A 13022-nucleotide genomic window follows, 5' to 3' on the forward strand; every position below is an offset into this window, starting at 1 on the left:
GGTAAAGTTTATTTTAGAAAGTTATCATTACATAAGGCCATCGTGATTCAAGATTTAAATGTTGGTTTTATAAGAATTTTCTTTTCTTTTTTTTTGGCCCACTTAGAGCTGTGTCCCAGAATTGGTGCCCAAACAATTTTAAGTGTGGTATGAGCTGTTTATGTCACTGAGTAAAATTAGACACGCCTGTTGCTAATACGAGGGAATGAAACATGACACAAGGCCAAAACACGTGAGAGCCTTCCCGGCACAGTGGGTGAAACCTCAACCCTTCACTCATTCTGCAGGGAAGGGGAAAGTTCGAAACATTGAGTCCCCGCCTAACTCTGGAGCTGGTACTGCCCCCGCCCCTTGCTTTCTGCGACGTCTAAGGTAAGGCCCAAGTTTTACCTTGGATTTTGTATCCTTCAACTTGGATTTTTTTTAAAACATGGCTACAATGTACAGCTTAAAAACCGAGTAGGTACAAGATTTCTCCACTGTTTTTCTTCATAGGTGACATAATACTTAATAAGTTCCTTTTAAAGTGTTGAATAGCTTTCTCTGGAAATGATTATATGTAAGTATCAATAACATTTAGTATCATTTCTCATTTCAACTCTTAAGTTACTCTGACTGCTAACACGCTACGTATTTTTCACACGATTTGTGTTTCTAATGTGTTTAATCTGTAGAACTCCATGGTAGCATTTCTGTATTTATCGGACAGTAAGTTGTATACTGTAGTTAATCTAGATAAAATATAATCTTTAAGATTGCCTGATTCTAATTCCGCCCTTCAGCTTTTGTGATAGAACTACGTTTGCTTTACCTTTTGTCCATAGCGCTGTTACAGACGTTAAAAAATAAAGTTAATGAGAGCAAAATTTCAAGTCGTGAGATAAATCTGGGGAATCAGCAAAACAAGAGAAGAATACCAACTTCGGCTTCCCAAATATTCTTGGAGCAAAACCAGGAAAGAATAGTTCTCTCCTAAAACCTGGAAAACAACGTGTTGTTTGAAACACTTGTCAAAAAGTAAATATAAATAAAGTAAAAGGTAACCATGTGCCAACCCTCGGGCCTCCTAAACTTGTCAGCTCTTTCTCTGTTTCCTGAGTTGATACAGGACAGATTGGAAAGCAAGTTGAAAGGAAGGCCAGAGAAGGAGGAGGGAAAATAGGACTCAGCTGGCAGAAAGACTGGCCGGCAGGATGGAGTAACTCGCTAGCGCGAAACGTCCTGCGTTTACTTTTTACTTCTTTGCTCGGAAACATTTTGCTGCAATGGGTGCGAAGAGGCACACTCAGAGTTTCAAGACGAATGGTTCAAGTTGGTGTTAGTTTTGTAGGTTCTAGAACTCAGACCTGAGATTTTCTTTCAAAGCCAAATGAAAAGTAAAGTACTTCTGCATATGTAAATGTCCCATTCCTGAGACTGAAAACTCCAGGTTTCCAAAAGAGGCTGTAAGCTCGTGCTGGCAGGTGCCAAGGGCAGGCCACCCCAAAATGTAAAGGCCGGTTAAGAAACAGCCCCACCTCCCGCACCTGCCTCCGGCCTCCCCTGTGAAAGGCGCCCTCCCTGTAGCAGGAGATAAAGAGACATCCTCATCACCTGAGGTGGAGAAGTTAGAGCCAAGAAGCCTATACAAGCAACTCTTGTTACTTTTTACTGATTTACGCCCCCAGCCAAAACTCTGCTTAGAATTCCTCACGAACGGGGGGTGCCTGGGTGGCTCAGTTCGTTAAGGCGTCCGACTTTGGCTCAGGTCACGGTCTGGTGGCCCGTGAGTTCGAGCCCCGCACTGGGCTCTGTGCTGACAGCCTGGAGCCTGCTTGGGATCCCGTCTCCCCCTTTCTCATGCTCTCCTCCACTCATGCTCTCTCTCTCCCTCTGTCTCAAAAATAAATGTAAAAAAAAAAAAATTCTTTACAAATGGGAGCTCCCAAAGCCAAGTTTTCTTTGTCAATTCCTCACCGACTTATGGCCACTTTCTTCAAAAGGTATAAAAGCCACCCACCCCCGTCTTGTCCTCAAGCCTCAACTTCGTTACTGGGCCTCCACGTGCATGTGGTGAGCCTTTGGCTTGGTTTTGTTTGATTTGTTTTTTTCCCCCTTTATTCTTACACCACCTGGAAGACCTTCAAGGGTGGAAGGAAAAATATTTCCTCCCCTACACAGTTAAAATGCTGAAAATAAAATGGTTCCATGTTGTCCTTCAAAATACTCACCTTCTAGTCGTATTGCTGTCGAGTATGAAAATCCAGTAATAACTGTAAATGATGAGCGGCCCTGCTGTTGAACTTGGTGTATTTTGTAGGACCTCTGGTTCCCCCTTTGCTCCCCCTTTTACTTGGCTTCTCGTAGACCCTTGTTTCTTCTCAAATGAGCCCAGCCCGCCTGCTAAGCAACCCCCCCTCCCCAGGGGTTCCTAGTGGGAGGGGGAAAAACCCCAGTCAGAGCAGGATTCTGCCTCTTTCCTACTCCTCAGAACCTGCCTCTACCCCTCCAGCCTTCCCTCCTCCTCTTCTTCTCAGCCTCAACAGCATCTGCCTAGCTCTGTGTGCTTCCGGACCCACTAGGAGGCCAGATGTTTCCATGACGGCCCCACGAGTGTTGTTGAATTCCTCGCCCACGGGACTTGCCATTTTCAGGGCACAACTTCACTCAATTTTATATGTGATTTTGCCCTAGAGAAACGTATGAAAAACTGGCAACAGGAGTATTCTTAGCAATTTGTAGATCTGCAGAAGTCTCAAGACTTCTCTCAGAACCCCTCGAAATGTTGAAGAGTGCTGGGCGTGGGTCTGACTGGTGCGCAGCCTTCCGCCGATGAAAACCGAGCTGGGGTTGCGGGAGGGTTCGCTTGCCCCCAAAGGGGTCCGCGCTTCCTCCGGAAGCAGTGGGGCGCCATTTAAGCATTTGCCACGGAAAAGCCACAGAGACCGGATTATTCTTTGGGATGCTCCCTCTGGTTGCCGTGCAGGATGGGTTGGGGGCAAGGGGGAGGGAGAGGAGAGGAGTTCTAGAAAGTCCAAGGCTGAGGACTGGGGAACGAAGGGAGAGCCAGCAGGAAGAGGTCATTGCTGTTGAGATGGATGCCGTGAAAGCTTGCCTCACCTTTGTGACTATTTCAGTTCTCTTCTGAACGTTCTCAGTTAGTCTTATGTGTAGAACACCCCTGAAAAGCACACTATGCATGAAGAGGCAATCATTACAAGTTCAGGCTGTGAAGTCAGAGGGCCACTCTCCCGCCGTGGGGCCTTGTTTGTGCGGCTTGCTTAATTACCCTCAGCCTCAGTTTCCTCATTTGTAAAAATAGGAATAAAATCGCAGTATCTACCTCCTGAGGTTATAATGAGTGCCAAATGCAGTTGATACAAAACATTTAGACAGTGTCTGACTTCCTCGTGAACAGTAGTCGTACTCCTCCCCCCTCCTGACCCCACCCCTCCTTGTCTTCACAGTCACTGTCAATAATGAGGAAACACATAACCTCTTAGTCTCAGTGGCCAGGAGGTCAGGGAGGAGCCTCAGAATGGTGAGTGATCAGGATTTCTAACATGCTTCTCCTGGATCCCCTAGGAAGGCACCGTGATCCCCATATAGAAGGTGCTAGACTAAGGAATGCTCTCCACATGCAGTCTGGGCTGCTGAGGAGGAAATGCACATTCTAGAACACAAACAGAAAACCCTCTCTGGTATTCTCACTAACTTACTGGAAATCCCTGTCGCCTTCAGGAAAAACAAAAACAAAACAAAAAAACAAAACTCAACTGACTGGGTTTCCTATGAACATTTTCCCTTCATAAAACATTTTAGATCTTTTTTTTTTTTAATTTTTTTTTCAACGTTTATTTATTTTTGGGACAGAGAGAGACAGAGCATGAACGGGGGAGGGGCAGAGAGAGAGGGAGACACAGAATTGGAAACAGGGTCCAGGCTCTGAGCCATCAGCCCAGAGCCCGACGCGGGGCTCGAACTCACGGACCGCGAGATCGTGACCTGGCTGAAGTCGGACGCTTAACCGACTGCGCCACCCAGGCGCCCCAGAACATTTTAGATCTTAATGAAAATTTTATATGAAACATTCTAGAATGTTAATCTTGGTGAAACATAGAGGTATGCTGTCCCCCTACCGGAATGCATTTGGATGTGTATTCTTTGCAACAGTTGAAAATCGCTTTAAATCCTCACATTTCAATCCTGAAGAAAGGGTGTCTATAAAGATAGAAGTGAATCGTGACCTTGAAGTTCCTGAAACTTGTTAATGAACTGTCAAAGCAATCAGAAAATTGCATATACACTACATTTGATAAGAACCTTAATTATGCCTACCTCAAGAATTTCTTTTTGCCCTAAATCTTTCACATGGAGACTTGTAACTAAAAAGAAGCTCAGCTTGGTTGATACATTTAAATAACTTTTCTTTTCTTAAAATTGGTCCTTAACTTTGGGTATTTCTCAGAGTTAGCATTTAGTTCAATGCTATTTTTAGGGACTAGGCAAATTGAGGTTTTGAGGGGAAGGGGTTATATAGTTGCTTTGCCTGAAAATTTCAGTTCGGTTAGGAAACTCCAAGGACTTAATGACATAGATGACAGGCTTCTTTATTCCCTGGTTAAATGCAGTCTCCCTGTGTCACTCGAGGAACATTCTAAACTCTGTCTTCCTTTGTAAATAATGTCAAACGTCAGGGTCATGTCTATACGGGATGAATGGTGCTAGGGCGGGCTCAGGTCCCCCTCACCGGTCTGGTACACGAACTGGCCACTGAACCGCCAGTGACGGTTAGGACAGTTCTCTAGGTACCCATGTGTCACTAGACACATCATTGTGTCTGGCTTCTCCTGCCCCGACCAGCTGTTCTCATCGCCTGACATATATGCCTCTTAGAGAACATTCCCTTCATGAATCATTTGTACGAGCGTCCTCACCTCAGGTTCCGGAGAATCCGACCTGAGATAGACAAGGTGGAGCTGTGTGCTACTGAGAAATCCATTGATGTGTCTGACTGATTGGTTGTTAAAATCCCGATGTTTCCGACAGCCGTTGTTTAGACCAGTGTCCCCAGGAACCACCCTGAGCTGGAGATTTGCCTGCCGGTTTATTGGAGGGAAAACACCTGCACGTGATCGAAGGCAGCCCAGTTGGGCAGGAGGGTTGAATAGCGATGTAGACGCATCGGAGCCGGGATGGCCCTCCGAGTTGTCCTCAGATTGAGGGAGGGGCCTGGGCTTTTGCCCCCCTGCTGTGACCAAAGAGTGGACGTGGGACATACGGTAGGTGGGGCGGCTCAGTGCCATCGAAGCCATTCTCATCCTCAGGTGTCACTCATGGCAACTGGAAGAGTGAGGCCTGGGTTCTGAAGACTGACCAGGGAAATACGCCACTGCTGTTCACCCCTCGCGTCGTGCGGATTACTCCACGTACCTAATTTGGAGATCGCCCCCTGCCCCCCACAGGGTTCTAGTCAGTCTCTTTCCCTGAGGAAGCCACTGAAGGAACATCAGCGGGATGAACTACAGGCTCCGTGGCTGCCGTCAGTCTCCAGAAGGCAACCGACACCCATCGTGTCTCCCTCCCACCCACCACCCCCGGCCACCCGTTCATTCCCACCTAATAACCTTTGCTGGTCTAGGTAGCCAACCCGGGTGATGACCCTGACGTTCACCTCTGAGGGGTCTGAGCCGTTGGTCACCGTGCCCTTATGGATCAGCCTTTGCGTGAACAGGTGTCCATTTGCCATCCGCACGGTCAGAGGATACCGAGAAATGCCCTTCCAGGCCTTCTGGGTGGCAGACATTCTTCCCAGCCAGGAATGGCACATCCTTTCCTTCTAACTGCTGTCTTGGTGCGAGGGGCTCAAGTGAATGGATGGTGGCATGCACATTAATGGGACTCGTGCTGCACTCCCCGGTGGAAGCATTTCCCACCGGGGAACAGACTTCTAGATCCACAGAGCCCATAGTCGTGGGGATGGGAGGCCCGGATTTCCCATCCAGGTCATTAAAAGTGATGGTAAGAATGACCACTCCTACTCTCACCCTTGGTTCCCAGGCCATGCGTTCTACCCATTGAGGACGGGATACAGTGCCACGTGGTGGTTCAAATGGCCGGTACGGACTGCATCCTGAGGCATCACCCACCCTCACAAGGAATCTCCACACTGGGGCCTCAACGGCAACCTCAAAAGGCTGTCCCATCCCGTTCTCAAGCCGGCAGCTCTGGGACATGCCATGGGTGTTGAGAACAGTAGGCCCATAGTCAAGTGCCACGGTGCCCTTTGTTATGAAGTGGATCGTTGGATTCACTGCAGTGTCACAGGGCGTCCCACACCAGTGGATCCAACATCTGTAGGTCCTCAGAGAGTCATGGTGGCCAAGGCCATGCAGGCGAAAGAGAAAAGCCCATACCCGTCCCGTGTGTTCCAGTCAGAGTGATACAGTTGTCTTGCCATTGAGTGGCTGCTTGGACGTGTTGGGCTGTGTCCAGCCTCAGCGTGGGTGTCTGTTGTTGGCAGTTTAGACATTCAGTAGTGGCAGTAGCTAGATCAGCCTTGACGAGAGGGCACCCTCGTTGGGCCCACACGTGGCCTCCATCGCAGCCACTGTGGCCACTGTGTTAATGAACCCGCTGTGGGAGCACGGGGTGGGTGATGACGAGCTGGCTGCTGTCAACTGGCTGAGTCATTCTGGCCGTTTGGTGCCTCCTCCACAGCGGACACTCGGGAGGATGTTAGTGTGTGAAGCGAAGGTCTTTGCCCTTGTGCCCCCACAGGTCCACCCTCATCTTGTTGTCGTCCCCCTTCCAGGTCCTGATGAAACAGCCAAGCCATTCACCCCTGTCAGTGAGACTGTCTGTATTCCAACCTCAGCTTGTCTCTGCTTCCATCAAAAGTGGATGTGCAGATGAACTGCCTGAAGCTTTGTGCTTTGGGAAGACTTCCTCTCAGCACCTTGACGGGGCCATGGTCCACTGCAAGACGTTTGTGGCTTGCACCAACATACTGAGCCAACCCACCCTGCAGCCAGGTTTGGCCATTTTCTTCCTCTACAGGCTGGTCGTAAGGGACACCCCTCTGTGGCCAGAGGACTGAGATGAGGCAGAGGTGGTGGGTGACGGAACCATGAGTCACCCGTGCACGCAGCCTCTTGTGCCCTCTGCCTGCCCCGGTGCCTGGTATGCCGCTTCTAACGTCCAGGAGATTACTGCTGGCCTCTGACCTCATGCCTCCGTGGAGGGCTAACAAAACTCAAGTTGTGATGGGAGATTCTGGCCACGTGGCCAGATAGATGTCTCACGGTCGGGTGCCCTGTGTCCACAAAAGCCCGGGAGCGCTTAGGGAAATGTTTTACAAGTGGCATGTAATTCCCTACCGCACACGGCACCACCTTACTCCAGAATGCTAGAGGACTATACTGTGATTCTTCCACAGGGTTGCCCTTTGCTCGTTGTACCACAGCCCAGTCACACGGCCTCTGGTTCTGCTGGAGCAGGGCTGGATGAGTCCTCGCACTGTGCGCTTGCTCCAGTGTCACAGGTGTTTCCTTCTGGGGACCTGGCCTCTCTTCAGTCGAGGGTTTCCACGTCTGGAAACCGAGCAAAGAGTTGTGATCTTTGTGGGGGCCAGGGGCCCTCAGCCCCCTGACCATCCATCCTTGATATGTCTTCTTGCACAAATGGAGAGAACTCCCTTGCTGGCTGCCCGTCTGTGTCTGTCCTCATCAACAACTAGCATGGAAGTTCCGGCCCTTGCCTTTCACCAGGTGTCATCCATTGCTTTCTCCAGGCCACCCGTTTCCCCAGGAAACAAACGACAGGAGACTGAGATTTGCATGGAGGACGTTCATTAGGAAGGGTTGCTAGGAGGAATAGCTCTGTGGGAGTGGAGGAAGCAGGAATGGGCAGAGGAAGAAGCCGGAGACAGAGGGCTCCGTGATCCCACCGGACTGGCTGGGCAGAGAGGAGAGGTGGGGGGTGCTCTCTGGAGCCAGACTGACCCTTCAGAGAAGACATGAATGAAGACAACAAGGGCCAGGCCCTTGTGCCACCAGAACGACCTGTCATTAGCTGCCCTGGGAGGGGCGTCGCTTTGGATGGGGGTTGGGGGGGTGGGTAGCCCTCTTTGGCCAACGACAGTTCCAGGACCTCAGGTGCACACTGTGAGCAGGGAGTATTCCTGGCGTCCGAGAGAATGAGCTTCTCAGTGACTCGGTGACGAGGGAAGAAGGTCTACCCGATACCACGGTATCTATGCAGTAGTCCTCAGGTTTGCTGCCTTTATGATTATTTGACCTTTGCGTGGATTTTTAGAAAATGATTTCTTTCTGACTGTTTTACTTCTGTAAGTAGGACTCTTTGGTCATATAATCCAGTAGAACAGCAGTTTATGAAGAGCATTTAATGGAGAATTGATCTCTGCGTTATTTTCATCCATTTGTTCATCAAATATTGGCAGTGTTCTAGGGAGCGGGACTGGCCAAGAGCGTAACAGAAGAAAAAAAAAATCCTGCCCTTGTGGATATGGGACAAACGATATGAGAACGTGGATGCAATATTTTTTGGATGTTGCGTAAGATAGGAAACTGGAGGCAGGAGAGAAAAATTAACGTTGCTTGGGTTCATAAGCAGGGGAATAAGTTAAAGCTATCAACAGAAAGGCCAGCATAACTCCACCTTACGTAGTGGCTAACTTCAACTAACTAATTATCCCTTTGCTCTCAGTATAGACAAATAGAGGTCATTATTATTTTGGTGATTACTTTGATTAAATCATATTCTGTTATCAAAGCGTTTTATTTTTTTAAAGTGTTTAAAGTTTATTTTAAGAGAGAGAGCACGTGCACATGCACACACGACTGAGGAAGGGGCAGAGAGAGAGAGAGAGAGAGAGGGAATCCCAAGCAGGCTCTGTGGTGTCAGCACAGAGCCTGACACAGGGCCCGAAGCCATGAACCGTGAGATCGTGATCTGAGCTGAAATCAGGAGTCAGATGTTCAATGGACTGAGCCACTCAGGTGCCCCTGTTATCAAAACATTTTAAAGGGACGAAAACAAAAAATAAATATTTAATTTTTTGATATGCTGAGAGGAATTGATCATGAACATTTTTAACATAATGAGTCTATTTAAAATATGGAAAATATGTAAATATGTGAATCATTTATATAATTTAGTATATTGGCATTTGGGTTTTGATCAATTACATCAATGATATTGTAGAACTTTTCTGATCTGGTATGAGTTGTATCTGTAATAATAGTTTCCAGAACTTTGTCAAGATGTAGCACCATCATATTCTATAAATACGTATTCTTTGAAATTCTAATATGATCTAGCTTCAAAGTCAAAAGACCATGAACGTTGTACTTAGTATACAATAATAGCAAGTCTAACACTCTGTGCTAAACATTGTTTTAGGAACAGTGCCCTTTCCCTTTGGAGCTAGGGTGGCAAATTTCAGGGAAATACTGGCCTCCGAATATGTAACACTTACGAATATACTTGGGCATATATTGGAGCATATGTTATAAGGTTAAGTGGGTTGGTCATGAATGTTTGATGCCCGATGGTAATGAAAGGGCTTTGTTTGGAGTAATGAGAGTGATCAGAAGCATAACAACCTTTTTGAAACTTACAATTCTCATGATGTGAAATACATGTAAGGCACCCATGAGTCTTCTATTCCACCTGGTGGGAGAAAGACACCAGCAGGTCAGGAGTTAGATGCACCCTCAGAACTCTGGGAATCCCAACTGTAAGCATTTGGGCACTTCAAAGAAAACAATTACATTACTCATGATAGTAGGAAAGCATTTATAAGTTATAAAGCCAGTAAACAGCCCAGTGAAGGCTTCGTGTGTTAAAAGAAATTCTTGAAAGACTGCATAATTAAACTCTATGTTTGGTGATCCTTTTTTTGTTGATAAAGCATTCAGGAAACACTATGCAATGAAATATTCCACATATTTGCAGATAGTTTCTGAGTAATTTGACAAAGCACAAAACCAACAACAAACACATGGGGGAAAGTGGTAACCATATACAGTTTCCTAAAAGACTACATATTAAATCAGGAAATAAATAGCCTTGGTCATTTTGGACCATCGAAATCAGAGAAGTGGATATTTTAAAGACAAGGCGAGAAGCCAAGACCGAATAACATCATATGCCTTCCGCCTCCACTTTTGTCTTCACTGTAAGAAACCGTTGAGTCTCCAAGTAAATCTTGCGGACCATTTGCCCAGAGCTTGAGTAGGATCACAGGTTGGAGTAGAATTTGAGAAAGGAATGACAGTCTGAAGAAGGAAAAGAAGATAAAACAGCAAGGGGGACCACATTCTCAAGGAAGCAGGTGCAGGGATCAGAAAGAAATGTGGCTCCGTGGGCCTTGTCTCATGGACAGGGCCAGGTGGCAAAGCCACAAAGCCCCGCCGAAAAGCTCTTCAAACATATTCCACCAAAATTCAGGACGTGTCTTCGGACGAAGGAGTCTCCACTGTGAGGAGAAGGCTGTGGGGCCTTTTGACTTGATCGGTTGACAGAATCCATCACGGCATCACGAAGTTTTCATCGTAGAGCTAAGTAAGGGTGTCTTTAGAAATCAGGCTGGTTTTATGTGAAAGCAACAGGGAAATACCTAAGATAAGACGGTTGAAAAGCAAAAGTAGGAAGAGTGCTTTTCTGCTGCTAATCTTCCTCCAAAATCCGACTCCTTTATCTTATCAGGGTAGAACTTTATATGATCTTGACCCTTAAAATGTGCTGTTCGGACACAAAGAGAGCTTACGATTCCCATCCGTGCTAGAAAATGGAGTTGTGCGCAGGATCGCCGAGATGTGGAATGAGGGAAGTGTCAGCCTATGAATGATGACATGCGCATCAGTCATATCATTACGCCAATAAAGGGTCTGGCAAACAATGATGTGTAAATCAACCATTTCCCCCTTTTGTTTGGTGTGTTCGCATTCTTTTCCGAGCTATTCATGGAGTTTCTGTTGAAGTTGGTAGGCTCTCAGTTAAAGAACGGGTAGGAGAGATAATACGATCCTTGGGTAGAGATGGAATGACTTGCATTTTCACGCGTAATGCCGTTTCGCAGACATGGAAATCTGTTCCACAAGTACATTTAATTTTTTCACGTTTGTTTTTGAGAGAGAGCCCACACGTGCGAGCGAGCGGGGGAGGGGCCGAGGGAGAGGGAGCCCCAGAATCCGAAGCAGGCTCCCCGCTCCGAGCGGTGGGCACAGAGCCCGACGCGGGGCTCGAACCCACGGGCCATGAGATCGTGACCTGGCCCGAAGTCGGACGCTCACCCGACCGAGCCACCCAGGCGCCCCGATGACCTTTTAATCTGAGTGTGCACTTGTGTCTGTATTTAGAATATTGGGCGTGTGTGATTGTAACTTTGGATGAAATTGATAATTACGATCCGTGTACTTTGCTCTATTTAGGTTTACAATGCTGAGCGATTTGATGAAAAGATAAAGCAGATCTATTCTTGAAATTGGTCATCCTAACTAGTAATAAAGTTGGGATGAGTATGGTAAATTAATTACTAACTTCAGTATTATCAAAGGAATATATATGTATACACACACACACATATCTCAAAAGATAGATTTGTATAAATTCTATAAATCTGACAACATTTGGGGGAGGCATTTAAAAATTTTATTTACATGTTTATTTTTGAGAGGGATACAGAGCACTAGGAGGGGAGCAGCAGAGAGGGAGGGGGACACAGAATCCCAAGCAGGCTGCAAGCTGTCAGCACAGAGCCCGATGTGGGACTCAAACTCACCAACTGTGAGACCATGACCTGAGCCAAAGTGGATTGCTTAACCAACTGAGCCATCCAGGTGCCCCTAGGGAATGCAATTTTAAATGAAAAAAAAAGAGACCGAGGAAATCGTCTTAACAATTTTTAAATTTCATCATCTTTTTTTCTGTGGGTATACATTTTAATATGTATTTCAAAATTCTCTCTTTTTCACTTAACACACGGTCATTAGCATTTTCCTGGGATGTTTTTTTTTTTTTTTCATTTCAAGTCGTTAATTCTGTCATAGTGTGAGAATCCAGTGAATTCGTTAGTCTTCATTATTTATTTAGGGTCCAGTTTTTCACCATCCTGGATAATGCTACCGTAGATATCCCGAAACACAAATCTTCACTTTCCTTCCTAATTGTTCCTTTGGACTAAGCTCCTAGAACTGAAATGCCTGTGCGTGTTTGAGGCTCTTGGTACTTAGTGCCAAGTATCTTTCTAGAAGGATTATGTTCCCCCTCCCGCTCACCAGCAGAGGAGTACCGTGGTTATTTTTCAGATACTTTGCCGATGCTGGCTATTGTCAGTTTGTCAATCTCTCTCAGTCTTTGCAGACGGCTCCAGTGCTCATGGTTATTTGAACTCCTTGGAGTCACGGTGAAGCTGAACTTTTTTACCGCGTGTATTGCTGGTCAGTTAAGTTTCTCTGATGTGCGTGCGTGGCCTTGCGCAAGTGTTGCTGGGTTACTTGTGGTTTTTAAGGGCATCAACCTTGCCTTTAAGGCACATGTTCCCCCAGTTTACTACCAGCTCTTGAGTGTGTCTTGTTCTCACGTGCTTTCTGTCACACATCGGTGAGGGTGGGCTCGTCCCCGTGCTCCTTGTTCTCCTAAACCGTGGCTCCCGTTCCGAGTGATGAGTTATAATGCAAGCAGGGAGGCAGGAAGTTAGCTAATTACTGCGGGAAGGAGCTGTCTTTGAGAAGTCTGAAAGCAAATGGAGGTGCAGCTGGGCCTGTGGTTCTCAGTGCTGTCACGACCTAGTCCGCTTCAACCGATAAGCACACTATCTTCCTCCTTCCCCGGAAGAGTGGCCCACGCGTCCTGGATGCCTCTTGTTTCTCGCCTTCCATTTACTTATCGCTTCCATTTGCTTATCACTAAAGCGGGCTTGCTTTAGACGCGTCTAATCGTCTTTCCTGTCTCTGTCTGCCCTTTGTCATGATCTCATGTTTCATACTGAAGCACAAAACTATGCTTTGCCGCCTGTA

The 13022-nt window shown here is 46.9% G+C and overlaps 1 protein-coding gene across 2 annotated transcripts in view; it reads left to right on the plus strand.

Moving 5' to 3' along the window:
• The first annotated feature begins 235 nt into the window (after positions 1-235).
• The window catches only part of SGCG (sarcoglycan gamma), a 104137-nt gene continuing 91350 nt past the window's right edge, over positions 236-13022 (plus strand). The window contains exon 1 of one of the 2 annotated variants that reach the window (XM_040448020.1): positions 236-372. The gene's annotated coding sequence lies outside the window, so the exon portion shown is untranslated. The remainder of the gene's footprint in view (positions 373-13022) is intronic. The other variant, XM_040448019.1, reaches the window with a different exon arrangement.

The sequence above is a fragment of the Herpailurus yagouaroundi genome, unplaced genomic scaffold, assembly GCF_014898765.1.
Source record: "Herpailurus yagouaroundi ecotype Mexico unplaced genomic scaffold, PumYag 197, whole genome shotgun sequence".
In the NCBI taxonomy this organism is placed as follows: Eukaryota; Metazoa; Chordata; class Mammalia; order Carnivora; family Felidae; genus Herpailurus; species Herpailurus yagouaroundi.